Source organism: Coenobita brevimanus, chromosome 44 (assembly GCF_032717465.1).
Source record: "Coenobita brevimanus isolate Jiangsu-jjx chromosome 44, ASM3271746v2, whole genome shotgun sequence".
Taxonomy (NCBI): domain Eukaryota; kingdom Metazoa; phylum Arthropoda; class Malacostraca; order Decapoda; family Coenobitidae; genus Coenobita; species Coenobita brevimanus.
In genome coordinates, this window is record NC_136997.1 from 20256077 (window position 1) to 20270592 (window position 14516).

Here is a 14516-nt window from a genome sequence, read left to right on the forward strand (position 1 = left end):
AACCCATACTGATGATCAGAAAGAAGGTTGTGATAGAAAAGATGCTTTAAAATATTTCTATTAAGATTTGACTCTAAAACTTTTGAGATACAGGACGTTATAGCAATCGGACGATAGTTAGAGGGTTGGGTATGGTCACCCTTCTTTGGGACTGGCAGAATGAATGTACACTTCCAGCAAGAAAGAAAGGTACAGGTTGATAAACCAATGTGAAAGAGTTTGCCTAAGCAGGGTGTAAGCACAGAAGCACAGTTCTTGAGAACAACAGGAAGGACTCCATTAGGCCCATATGCTTGTTAGCATTGAGGCCTGTGATGGCAGAAAATACATCAGTTGAAGAAATTTTAATGTCAGCCATGAGGAAGTCAGACAGGGGAAGTGAGGGAGGAACAGCACCGAAATCGTCTAAAGTGGAACTGGAGGTGAAAGTCTGAGCGAAGACATCTGCTTTATCAGTAGAAGAAATAGATACAGAGCCATCAGAGTAGAAAAGAGAAGGGAAGGATCATGAGGTAAAGTTGTTAGAAAGGTTTTTGCCAATGTGCCAGAAGGAGCGGGAAGAATTGAAGTTGGAAAGTTGAGAGCATTTAGTACGGATGAAATTATTTTCAGCAGAGCGAAGAAGAGACTTAGCACAATTCCAGGCAGAAACGCATAATTGATGTGATTCAGGGGTGGGTTAGCTACGGTACCTATTATAAGCCCTCTCCTTATTTCGGACAGCATTAGAACAAGCGTGATTAAACCAAGGTTTTCTTGCATTAGTGAAAGGATATGAGAAAGGAATGTATGTTTCTATGCCCGAGAGAATAACCTCCGTAATGCGCAAGGCACAGTGAAATGGCTCCCGGCCAAGGAAGCAATAATCATTCCAGGGAAAATCAATGAAGTACTGCCTGAGGACCTCCCAATCTGCAGCTCCAAAGTGCCAAAGACGACGTTTCTTTGGAGGGTCCACAGGCCGTACCAGAGCAATAGGACAGGTTAAGGTGATGAGGTTGTGATCATAGGAGCCCAATAGAGAGAAAAGATTAACAATGTAAGCAGAAGGATTAGTTGTAAGGAAGAGGTGAAGTATATTGGAGCTCTCTGCAAGGCATTCAGGGATACGGGTACGGTGCTGTACAGGCTGCTCTAGGTCATTAAGGATAGAAAAGGTGTAGGTTTGTACACCAGGTGGATCATTGAAAGGAGAGGAGAGCCAGAAGTGGTGTTGAACATTGAAATCTCCTAGAATGGAGATTTCAGACAAAGGAGAAATGAATCGTTTCATCGTAGAGGTAAGATAGTCGAAGAATTTTTGATAGTAGAAGTAGGGAATAAGTAAACAGCAGAGATATATTTAGTTAGAGAATGACAGGAAATCCGAAGCCAGAGTGTAGAGAATTCAGAAGAATAGAGTTCAGGAACATGAGAGCAAGATAAGTTGTTGCATATATATATATATATATATATATATATATATATATATATATATATATATATATATATATATATATATATATATATATATATATTTACACAACAGCCACCTTTTTCAGATAGGAAAAGAAGGTAATGTGTAGAGGAGGAGAGATGGTGCTCAACAGAGCGAAAGTTGGAGGAAAGGCCACTAATGTTGCAGAAATGAAGGAGTCAGACAGAGGTTCCAGGCAGCTCGAGTCGTCACCCGGAGAGTGGTGGAAGGTGGGGGCATTTATGGTCCCCCCCCCCCTGGGGACTCCGATGCTATATATTTCGAAGCCGTGATCGTTTTTTAAATTTTGGAAAAGGAAGTGTAGTGTGTACTGTGCATGTAGTTTGTTGTTGATAGAGAAACTTGTATTGGAGAGCATGCTGGCCTATTCTCTGTGTTACTGAGACACTGAAAAAGTTCAGCAAAGGGGGATGGTCGGGAACTAGTCCCGAGGGCTGATGAAACGGGAGCTCCAGCTCTCCCTGTCATCAACTTTCCATCCACCTTGGGAGTACTGCCCTGCTCGACTGGTGCTACAGTCTCTCTCTCTCTCTCTCTCTCTCTCTCTCTCTCTCTCCCTCTGGAGCCTCTGTGGTACAGTGGTAGAGTGTGGGTTTTCGTACATGGGAGAACGAGGGTTCACGCCCCGCCAGGGTATTAAACTTTGGAAGCATTCTTCCGGCCACGTACTGCTTTCGCGGACATAAGGGGTGCTATGGTTGAACCAGTGTCGCATACTATAATGTATGCTTTCACCCATTTGGCTTGCACGGGCCAATTACACTTGGTTCACAGACTACACACACATCCAAAGCCCCTCCAACACCACAATCACACTTACAAGCACTTCTCACCCTACATACAATCTCTACCAGACAGCCTAAGTCACTTGGTAGAGATACATTGGCTGTATCGTCCCCACTTCAGTCAGGATAGGCCGATCCTGCAGTGGACACTCAAACAGCTGGTTATATATCTCTCTGTCTATCTATCTATCTATCTATCTATATCTATATATATATATATATATATATATATATATTTATATATATATCTATATATATATATATATATATATATATATAATCCAATCCTATGTTGCCCCATGAGGAGCGCAGGAGCCCGGATCTAGGCAAGTTGGACCTGACATTTAAGGTGAGTGACCAGCCTCACTCATCCCTGAGTGGTATTATGTGAGCAATAAACCCCAACCATCCCTTGGATATAAACCTGCACTGGCTCAATTCAATTAGATAGCTTTAATTACACACTAAACCACCAGGTGCCGTAATTTGGTTATACGGGTACCACCCAGTGTAGTAAATGGTTTCCTGGTGTACCGGAAACCATTTGGCTTGTCACTCAGCGTAAAGTTGCCCACAGGCAGAAGGAAGAGGAAAGAATGAAGAAAATAAAGACAGAAGAGGGAGTGTAAAGTCACCTGTAAGCAGAAGGAAGTGGAAAGAATGATGGAAAGAAAGACAGGAGAGGAAGGAAAGGCAAGAGGAAAGGGCAGACACCCAAAGCAGACTACATCGTGCGCATATAAATATTTGTGTGTGTGTGTGTGTGTGTGTGTGTGTGTGTGTGTGTGTTCCTTCAGAGGATGCCACCTGTATCCATTATACTGTATACACAAACGTGTGTTCCTTCAGAGGATGCCACCTTTATCCATTATACTGTATACACAAACCTCTGTTTTTACTCCGTTCACCTTTGGTTGGCCAGAAACTATTGACATGGATTATGTAGGTAACAAGGTTGTTGATAAACTGGAGGAAGGACTGGGGAAGGAAAGAAAAATCGAGGGACACCAGTACTCTTATATTTGACAAACCGGTGGCCACAGATACTCGTAGCAGCAGCTGTGCAGTGAAACCTTGAGATTATGGCAGGGAGAGAGAGAGAGAGAGAGAGAGAGAGAGAGAGAGAGAGAGAGAGAGAGAGAGAGAGGTGCTTCAGAATCTTCCTGAAAAAGATAGGGTGATTTTTTTTTTATTAAAATAAACTAAAGCATTTGAACGATAGTTTGAAGTTTGAGAATGCTCACTACTTTTGCATCTGGCTGAATGAGACCAATCGTCCAGCAAGAACGAAGGCGTACACTGGGAAAGACAAAGAGCGATTACCTGTTTAGGGTGTCATCTAACAGACACAGATCCTGAAAACAACAGGAGGGTCCTGCAAGTACAGAGACGAGTGAGGGCATAAAATACATCACTTTAAGGAATGTTAGTGTCGGGCAGGAGAAATTCACATGGGGAAGAAAATGAAGGAATTTAAGTGAAGTTAGACTCAAAAGTCTGAGTAAATAATTTACTTGCATTAGAGAAGCAGACAGTTTCATAGCATTCTTAGTGGAAAGAGGTGGGAAGCAAAGGTAGTTGCCGGAGAAACATTTTGACAAATTGGCAGATAGTGCAACAGGAATTTGTTTTAGAAATTTCTTTGCACTTGGACTTAGTAAAGAAGTTGAAAATCTAATTTAATATAGTTCCAGACAAATGTGAAATGCACATGCTTCAGTGGTAGGGTATTGTCAATGGCTTTTGGAAACCATCTCCTTGCTTTGAGCTGCAGTAAAAAGATGAAAACAAGCTTGGCCCATGGGACTGCGCAAACTTAGGTTGTTTGGACGTTGCTACTCCTCACCCTGCCCTAGGGTGGGAGGTCTGAATGATTATGATGATGATTATGAAAAACAAGAATTTTTTCACTTTTATCAAGGATAAAAATGAAAGTCAGTATCTTTGTGCCAAAGGCTAAAGCCACAACACTACGAAGAACATTGTAATGTGGATCTTGGCCATGTAAGCAATGATCATTTCAAGTTAAAGAAGTACTGCATGCGGGCCTTCAGATCAGTTGTGGCAAAGTTCTTTACCCACGCACAGTTGTTGACTTTATACACGGGTTTCATTTGCCCCTGTCTCGAGTCCAGCTCTCATGTGTGTACAGTAGGGGTAGGGAGGCTCCCCATATACAGCTCCGGTCAACAGGGTGTAGACAAAGGTTTTTTGTCTCAGTTCCTCTTACTGACTCCCTTCCCTGTTGCATATTTATCTCCCCTATCACTACTTGAATGGTCACCTCTTCTGATCTGACTTCATGCATTCCTCTTCCATTACGCCAGGCATGTAGTACCAGTCCGTCAGCAAACTCTCACTTCTCTGTTCATATCTTATGCAAGAGCTAACCTATACTCCAAGTCTTTCATGTATGCAACAGATCAACTCTGGAGATGTCTTCCAGTGTTATTTCCTACTTCCTATGACTTCTAGTCTTCTAAACGTAATATGTCCTAGCATCCTGAAATGCGCGGATTGTGATTCGCTTTCTCTCTCTCTCTCTCTCTCTCTCTCTCTCTCTCTCTCTTAGAGGTAAAAGTCTTAAGGGTTTCAAGCCATTGGTTCTTTCTTTTTTGAGTAAAAAGAAAATCGTTTGTTGGAAGTGTCAACAGGCTCTTCTGGAGTGACGGGACAGTTTGCTGAGATGATGCTATGCTGGAGTAAGCTCAGTGTAGAAGTAAGAGTGACAGAGTGTGTTGAAGAAATTGTCAAAAATTGAAAGACAAGTTGTGCTAAACTCTGTCCAATGCAGTCAGGAAAAATGGTAGGGATAAACTGCTCTAGGTCAGTGATAATGGAGAAGACATGAAGTTGTTCAGGTACATCTTTGAATGGAAAAGTAGACCCACGTGGCACTGAAGAATAATGAAATCTACAATGAAGACTTCATTGAAAGTGAATTGAAAAGGCTGTTTTGCTGTAGAAATGAAATCCCATAATAATTTTTGGTAGTTGGTAGAGTTATTGAACATGTAAATAACACCGGTACATCAGTCAACGACTGGCTGAATAGCCTTAGCTTCAGGATGGAAAATTCAGAAGATTACAGTTTGAGATAAAAAAAATCACCTTTGGCATGGAAATTAGTGTAGGGGAGGTAAAAGGACACAGAACAAGGGTGCTGCTAGGGGTATCTTTCAGCTGGGTTCAGGTGTGGAAAACCTGAGGCTTAGAAGGGAAGCGGATGTATTCAGCAGAGAGGAACCCAAAGGAAAGGTCACGAATGCTACGGTAATTGATAGAAACGAGTCAGACATTGGTCCAGTGAACTTCATATAGTCATCATCCTCATATGGGACAAGAGTGGGGATATTTCTTGCCATCTCTCTTGGAGTCTCAGCGGCCATGCAATGTCCTGTCATGTATTATTAATTTTAAAGGATCATCCTTACTAAAATTAGCAAATAATTTACTGAGGCACAGCTGAAAAATGTGTTCAGATGAGTATGTTGACTTATTCCTGTAAATGGGCACTGAAAGAAGACAGCATTTTGGGATCTGGTGGCGCGTTGAGTACTTTATCATTACCACTTGTATATGTATCTACATGTTTCCTTTCTGCAATATATGGCCATTATGTGATAGCATAATCCAATAAATTTGTTTCTGTACTACTTTCTCAAAATCAGTTTCGACCTTGGCCGCACTACTTTCTCACATATTGATAGGATGCCTTTATCAATACGGTGCTTTCCTTGTCAGTCACAACGCTAATTTCTTGTTTGAAATATTTACAGCAAGCTTCACTTTCTGCTTTTTACAGTTCATATCGCAGTATGTAAAATATACATACTCTTAAAGAAAATATGGGAGGAGGTGTTCTGCCTCAAGTAGGGCAAGTGCTGATGGCACAACGTTACGCAAACTGATTCCAGTGATATCTAGGGGATCACACAATAAAACAGAAAGTATAAGGGTACCTTTGTCACACTAGAAAGTAGAGTTATACAGTCAAAGCTAGCCTGAAAACTATAAAAAATGGTGTTTGAAAATTGGGGATGATATGTTATGCTATAAACAAATTACAGTTCTCTGTCAGAGTAAATGATGCAGCCTTACTTAACATAAACAGTGCTCCTTCTGCAAGAAAGGCATATGAATGCAGTGATGACGAGTGCGAAATACGTATCTGTTAATGTAGTGTGAGTGTTGTGGTGACACAGGGAAAGAAAGTGCGGGCTGTATTTATGTGACCCGTCACCTTGAGAGCGATACCAGTAGGGTCACTGTTGTGATGAAGTCTGCGAAGGATGAAAGCCAACAGAATGGAAATCACCACCGTGGTGCCAAACACGAAACCCCATGTTACTGGGGAGAAAGGATAAAGGATATTCCTCCATTGGGGTAATGGTTGAGGTACTTCCATGACTATTCCACAACCACTTTCCCAATATGGGTACGTTGAATCAAAGTCGCTCATTGCATCAGGTGTGATGTACAGTGTGTTGATCACCAGATCTTTATCTTTGTACATCAGCTCGTGAAACATCCCCATCCATGTCCCATTCCGTTTGACTCCCCACACTACCTCATCCATCTGGACAAATTTCGTTCGAAAGTTAAGTTTATTACCAATAATCTTTGCAGCTTCTGCGTTGGCTCCAGTACAATCACCTGTCATGTTTTTCCTCTCAAAGTAAATGAAAGGTTCATCAAAGCATAGCAATGGCACCCTCAAAACTAGACCTCCAAAGTCATGGAAGCGGGGAGGAAACAGTGCCTCACGACTGTGAAATTTGCCAGAACTCCAGATTCCTAGTGTTATCTTTTTGACTGAGTGATGTACGTCCCTTGGTCTGGAGGAGTAGGCAAGTAGGTGGGGTCGGCTGGCATTGGCAGCTGGCTGGAGTAGCAGGATGAACCTGGATCGCTGGACGACAGGCTGGCTGAGGACGATGGTGGTGTTAAGGTGCGGGTCCAGGCAGAAGAGTACGAGGTAGCTGGGGTTCCAGTGTTTGTTGTCTGCCAGGGGGAGAAGGAAGGCGGTTGGGTCATTGCGGAAGAGGAGGATGGCAGTTAGGAGGGAACCTTGTGTGTGGTGGATGGGATGGACAGTGTGGAGAAGTGAGTGCTGGGTGGCTAGGAAGACGGGCGTGTGAGATGTTCTGGACGCTGACACCACCCTGCCCACATCCATCAAGCGTTGACTCAGGTCATCCATGACCAGCAGGAGGTCTTGGTCATGCAGAGGCCCCGATGCCAGCATGCTGAGTGCGTCTTGAGCCAGGAACAGGATTTCTGGGGGAAAAGAGAATGAAATTAGTGGTTGTTATCGATCCTATGGTGTAGCAGATAGGGGGACGGAGTTCCATCACCTTTTCTTCCTTTTCCTAACGTTGAACTCTACTGAAAAAAATATTGGTGGGAGGTGAACAAAAAAAGATATAACGATCAGACCACAGAAAATCTGTTTAGTACAAATATGAGATGCTTGGCTAAAGATGCTTAATATGTATACCTTTGACAATGGTGTCAATTAGTAAGAAAGATTTTGGGTAATATGTAGAGGCTGGACAAACAGAAAAAAGGAATGGATGAAATGGTTTCCTTGGATGTCAGTATTGTAGCTCCAGTAAAATGACAAAATGAATGCACTGAGAATAAAACAAAAGCATTCAGAGACCGAATGCTAATCTGCCTCCAAAATATGTTGATGGCTAAGGGAAAATCTACCTACAAACCGAATTTGACAAATATTCGCAAATCTGCGGAATTCAGTCACCGCCTTTCACAAAATATCCAATCCATATTAAAAAATATAGGGCGGACGGCAATCGGTTGTCTTTCATAAAAATTTTACATAAAGCAATAGAATCTGACATCCACATAGCGGTTATTTCCTTAAGATTTGGTGAAAATTCGTCCATAAGTTTTCGAGGTATTATGGCAAAACACACACACACACACACACACACACACACACACAAACTATAATGCCTACCCTGGTAATGATAAAAATTCATACTGAAGATAATAAATATTGAAGATAATCAATCCAAAGCAGCAGAAGCCGCAGTAACACTTGTAGCCCCAAGCTTATTCAAAACATGAACCTGATGGACTGCTGGCTGAAGCTGCCTGAAATGAGAACATCCAACAGCAGCATAATACCCCCAGGAGGCGACAACAGAGGGTTATTCGGAGCGAGTGGGACGTCCGTGGTATATGGGCGCAAGTCTCTAATAGTCACGTGCCCCTACTCCCAGGAACCAGTCCAACCCGAAAACCTCAGCCTGGGAGCATTACCCTCCCGCCAGCATGGCCTGCGTCAGGATCAGGGTGGAGCTGAACCTCACCCTCCATACAGTGCCCCAGAAACGCCCTCCAGCCGCTCACACCAGGAGATGGCCTCCAGCTGCTTCCCGTTAGAGACAGCCTCCGGCCGCTCATACCAGGAAACAGCCTCTAGCCGCTCCACCCTAGAGACGGCCTCCAGCTGCTCCACCTGGCCCACACACTCCACCTGCAGGGCCTGTGACGGCCTCCAGCCACACATGAGGGAAGAAGGGTACGACCCCTTTCCACCTACAGGAGACACGGAGGGCATCACACTGGCGACGCCCTCCTGCCGGAGATGACCTCCAGCTGCTCCATGCCCACACGTCGCCCTTCATACAAGACTCAGGCGACAGCCTCCAGCCACGCCCTTAGGTAGGCGACGGCCTCCAGCCACACCCCGTCAGTGGTCCTGGCAGGAAGTCAGGCACTGGCAATGGCCTCCTGCTACACCTTCAGGGTTGAGATGGCCTCCAGCCGCCCTCCTACTGTTGCCCAAGGGATCTCGGCAACGGCCTCCTGCCATGCCAGGGAGGGTAGCTACCAAAGCCCCTCAACCCCTGTGACTTCACAATGTCTCTGCCCCTACAGCCATAACAGTCAAGTGTGACAGCCCCCAGACAGACAGTGACCCAATTATGGACTAATGGCGAGGCCCTGTATTATCTCCAGGGTTGTTCTCCCTGCAACTGGAGCCTGAAGACGACCTGCCCCTGACGGACCCCTCACCGGGACCATGCCACAGCCCTGCCCTGACGGCAGAACGCCAGGAAGGGGACCGCAGTCTCCAGGATCCTGACAGCGCCCCCAGCACCCCAGGGCAAGGCCTCACCAGTTCCTGCCCCAAACGACATCGCTTTCCCACCAGGAGTATACGAGAACGCCAGGAGAAGCTGTTTGGCCTGTGTCCTGTGGGCAAGATATCTGTCCACCGTCGCCTACACGAAAGGCCCCTCACCACACACAACCCAAAGGAGACAATCCTCACCCTTGCCCAGGACTAAGTGACTCAGATGTATGTGAATAAGTGACTTATAGTGCCATACAGTGCCAAGTGGACAGACATGAGAACTTCCCATTCAGTGCAATAGTGACAAGCCATCTGTGATCTCCCTTTCTTCCCTCCCCCCTTGTGATGGTACCAACCTATTGTGCAACTCAGCTCTCCCCCCACACCCACCCCAGTGACCAGACTCACACTCGGTAAGACTCTTAGAATGAGTGTTTAACAGTGAATCAAGGAACTCCCACAGAACCAGGAGCTGCCAAAATGAGAGACTGTGTGTGGGGAAATATCTAGATCTAAACCCGCCCCCCAGGATACGGCACTGAGTTAGAGACAGTGAACTATCACCACACACACTCACCCTGATATAATAATACCGATTGTGTCTCTTGTACCCTGTGTGATACACTCAAACTCATCAGCAGTCCAAGGATTGATGTAACATAAACATTGTGAGATTGTCTGCCATTCCTGTAATTTATAATTGATGAATACACGTGTAGGTTGTTGCCAGGAGCTTTTATGCCCTGTTCCTCTTATGTTTGTGCTCTAGTCCTGGTGTACAAAAGGACCCAACTCCAAGCCAGGTGTTTCTAGGACAGGAAGCCAACCTAAAAACACCCAGCATAACACTGGTGGACAGTGGTGGTTCTTGACCCGGGCAGAATTAATATTAAAAGAGGAACAAAGCAGGGAAAATATCAAAAGGCAACAAAACCACATGTTCAATTACGCAAGTTCGACCAGGAACAGTATGACATCCATACATATATATCCATCATCAAACCACTGCTTGATATTGGGTTTGAGGTTGATAGAAAACAGCTATAACCGTACCCCTGCTGGGCAAGGCAGCAGCCAGTAAAGTTGTCCCCGAATTAACATGGGCAACTTTCACAAAGATACTAACACAAGCTATCACACCCTCTTTGGGAAAAGTAGTGGCATTGTCACAATTGGACAGTTTAATATACAACGGCAGCCTGGATGACACACTGATCCAGGCAAGGCAGCTCATCACCGCTGCATATCAAGAAGCAGACACAGAGACCTGAGATCAACTCACTTTCAATACCCTGACCAGAGTCCTCCCCAGCATAGTCAAGGAGCACTTCACCATACATGACCCAACGGGGGATCTAAACAGGTACATCCACCTGATACAATGGCTCCTGACTTCCGACCACCCCCAGCCCGCATCAGCCCCACACTAGCATCCCATGTACCTAGGGCTTACCCCCTGAGCAAATGCCCCAGCCAGAAGGAGAGCCAAAACCTCATCTCAATCAACCCCTGGGAGTTCTACGTGTGTAGCCACTGGTGCCCACTCCACGACATATGAGAGCAACTGAAGGCTGTCAGGCAGAAACTAGGCACCTCAGGCCGACTCCAAATGTCATCCCTGGAGGATGAGGACCCTGAAAACAATACCTCACCCACCGAGAACATCGACTTGGGGGGAACCGGAGCTGGAGGAAGAGAAAATTCCCCAGCAGCTGGATTTTTAGGGCCGCCCCTGCACCTCCCCATGGTGGTGGGGGCCACTTCTCACAAATACCGCCCTACAGTCCATGACAAGATGAGACTGAACGGGGTAAAGGCGAGGCAGTTGGTAGGCCCTAGACATGGGAGCGGCCAGATCTTGCTTCTACATCCACTTTTACTCCCGTCTCAATTTGGCTTTCAGCCTGCTTTTCCCTTCGTCAACTCATTTTGTAGACGCTGGGGATGGTCCCCTGTCCATCTGTGGGTAAACCCAGGCCGTACGCCCCAACACCCACCAGCGCACCTCCACTCAGCATAAGTTTATTATCTTTGATTCCATCTGTCGCAACTATGATGGCTACCTGGGGCTGGACCTCATGCAAAAACTACAAACCACCATAGATTGCCACAAGCAGCAACTCCAGTTAAGGAGGTCGCCAGCCACTGTCCACGATCCTCCTCAGTTAGTGTGCACCTGCATCCCCCCTTCCCCTCTCCTCCCCATTCCCCTCTCCTCCCCCTTCCCCAACCCTTGTCCCCCTCCTTCCCCTTCCCCCCTCCTCCCCCTTCCCCCCTCCCACCCCCCTCCCCCCTCCCACCCCCCCTCCCCCACCTTCCCGGCCATCATTGCCTCCACCACAACGATTCCCCCACATCATGAAACTTGGCTCCCATTGAACAGGCCTACCGCAACATCAGTCCACTTCACCCTTGACCTGCCACCTGGAACACTTTTGGCCTCTTTCCTGCCCCCCACCTTCGTCCCCCCACACAATGCAGGAGTCAAGATCGCCATTATCACCACCACCCCGCTCACACTACCAAAGGGGCTTGTAGTGGGAGTAATAGAAGAAGCACAGCCTTGCAAAGAAAAAGGACAGCACTATGCGATTCTGTGTGCATTACCGCCGCCTCAATGACGCGACCATCAAAGACGCCACCCCACATCCTAGGATTGACTATTGCCTCGACTCCCTGTACGGCGCCTCCTGGTTCTCCGCACTGGACCTCCAGTCGGGGTATTGGCAAGTCTCAGAGCACCTGGAGGACAGACAGAAACCTTCGTTGTCCACCAGCAATGGAAAACACTGTAAATTCAACATCCTGCCCTTCGGCTTCTGCAACACCCCCACCACCTTCTCCCAGTTGATGGAGACCATCCTCAGCGGACTTCAATCTATCTATCTATTGCCAGACGCCTCAATCCCGTTTGGGGTGGCCACAAACAAATCGCCTCCAAGTCGCCCTGTCCCCTGCCATTTCACTGCCCTGCTCCCAACTCACACTCCCCTCTCTCATATATCTCTCCACCCCATCTCTCCATCTCATCCTCGGCCTCCCCCTCCCTCTTCCCCCCTCCACCTCACTCACATACACTCTCTTTGTCAGTCTTTCACCCTCCATCCTCTCCACATGACCAAACCACCTCAGTGTGTTCCTCATAACGCTTCCTATCACATCCAGATCCACACCACAACGCTCCTTTATATCTTCATTCGTCTGCCTGTCTCTCCATGTGACTCCACAGGCTCCTCTTAAATAACTCATTTCCACTGCTCTCACTCTTCACTTGTGTCCTTCCAACAACGTCCAAGCTTCATTTCCATACGTTAGAGTTGGTATCACAATACTGTCATGTAGTAACTTTTTCACCTCCATGCTCACTTCCCTGTTTCTTATCACTGCTTTCAAAGAACCAGCAACCTTTCTTCCCTGCTGTACCTTTTCAAGCACTTCACCCTCCAAACCTCCATCCTTACTCATCACATTACCCAAGTACTTAAACGTACTCACATTTTCCAATTCCTCACCATCCAACCTCGCTGTACATGCACTGACTTCACCTCTCTCAAAGACCATCACTTTACTCTTCCCTACATTCACCTTTAGATTCCGTTTCTTACACACTCTCCCAAACTCATCCACCAAGCCTTGCACCTCCCCTTCGTCTTCCCTCAACAACACAGTATCATCTGCAAACAACAGTACAGGGAGTTTTCAAACTCTATCCTCTCTCACCAGGGCCACTCCAACATCCACTACCCTAACTTGTACCTCTTTTATTACCCCATCCATGTACAGATTGAACAACCATGGAGACATGACACATCCCTGTTTCAACCCAACTTTCAAAGAGAAAAATTCACTTAGTTCACCATCCACATGACTGCAGCCTTTGCACCATCGTACATACTCTTCACAGCATTCAACAACTTCCCATCTACTACATATACTCTTAACACTTTCCACAATCCTTGTCTATCCACCCTGTCATATGCTTTCTCGAAATCCATGAAAGCCGCATACAACTTCTTTCCCTTCTCTAGAAACTTTTCCACTAAAGATCTAAGAATGAATATCTGATCTACACAACCTCTTCCCTTCCTAAAGCCTCCCTGTTCTTCTCCAACTAATTTCTCTGTTCTTTCTCTAACTCTGTCAATAAGTATCCTACCATACACTTTTCCTATTATACTAAGAAGACAAATGCCACTATGATTACCACACACTTCTTTTTCCCCTTTTCCTTTGTACAAGGGAATCATTATACCTGACTTCCAATCCTCCGGGACTCTACCTTCCTCCCAGGCCAATCTGCACATCTTCCACATCCATTCTACTACTATCTCTCCCCCATGCTTCAGCATTTCACTACACACTCCATCAATTCCTGGGGCTTTCCCCAATTTAACTTTCTTCATTGCTTCCACAACTTCTATCCTACTGATTTCTTCCTGTCTTCTCACCTCCCTCCTTCTCCCAGCCATTCCCCAGCCATTTATACTCGCATTACTTCCATCCTCTGTGTTCAACAATTCCTTAACCCATCATGTCCCGAGCTGTTTCGCACCTCCAATGCCCCCCAATCCCGAGGTATTTTTGATTTTTTTTTTGGGGGGGGAGGGGGCTAAAACCTCTGCTTTGGTAAGAAACATCGAAATTTCATAGAGAAATCGCTCACCTGAGGTTTAAAATACTCGATCAAGATAGCAGTACCTCCTTACCTGACTGGGTTTTCTAACAGGCTGGCATCAAAGAAAACGAGTTCTATGGGAGGGTAACTATTTCACACCACTCATAAATGGTATTTATTTATTTACTTGGTACTAATTTATATGTAGTATGAGAGTATTGGTTTTCAAACAGTAATATAGGCATTATAAGGATTGGTTCACTCACTAACTCATCACCATACCTGACCTTCTTTTGCAACATTAGCTGATCATCATTTCTGACTGTTTCTTCCTCAAATGCCATGTAAACTTTGTCCTCCACATTGTCATCGATTGGGGAATCACTCTGGCCCTGAATGTCTTTATTGGCCAGGTCACTGGTAACACGTGAATTGCCGAGACAATGGCGTGCGGGGGGGGGGAGATTATGCAGTGTAAGGTATTGTCCCCACTTGGCATCTTGTAGAGGAATAGAGGAAGGTGTCCCGTGT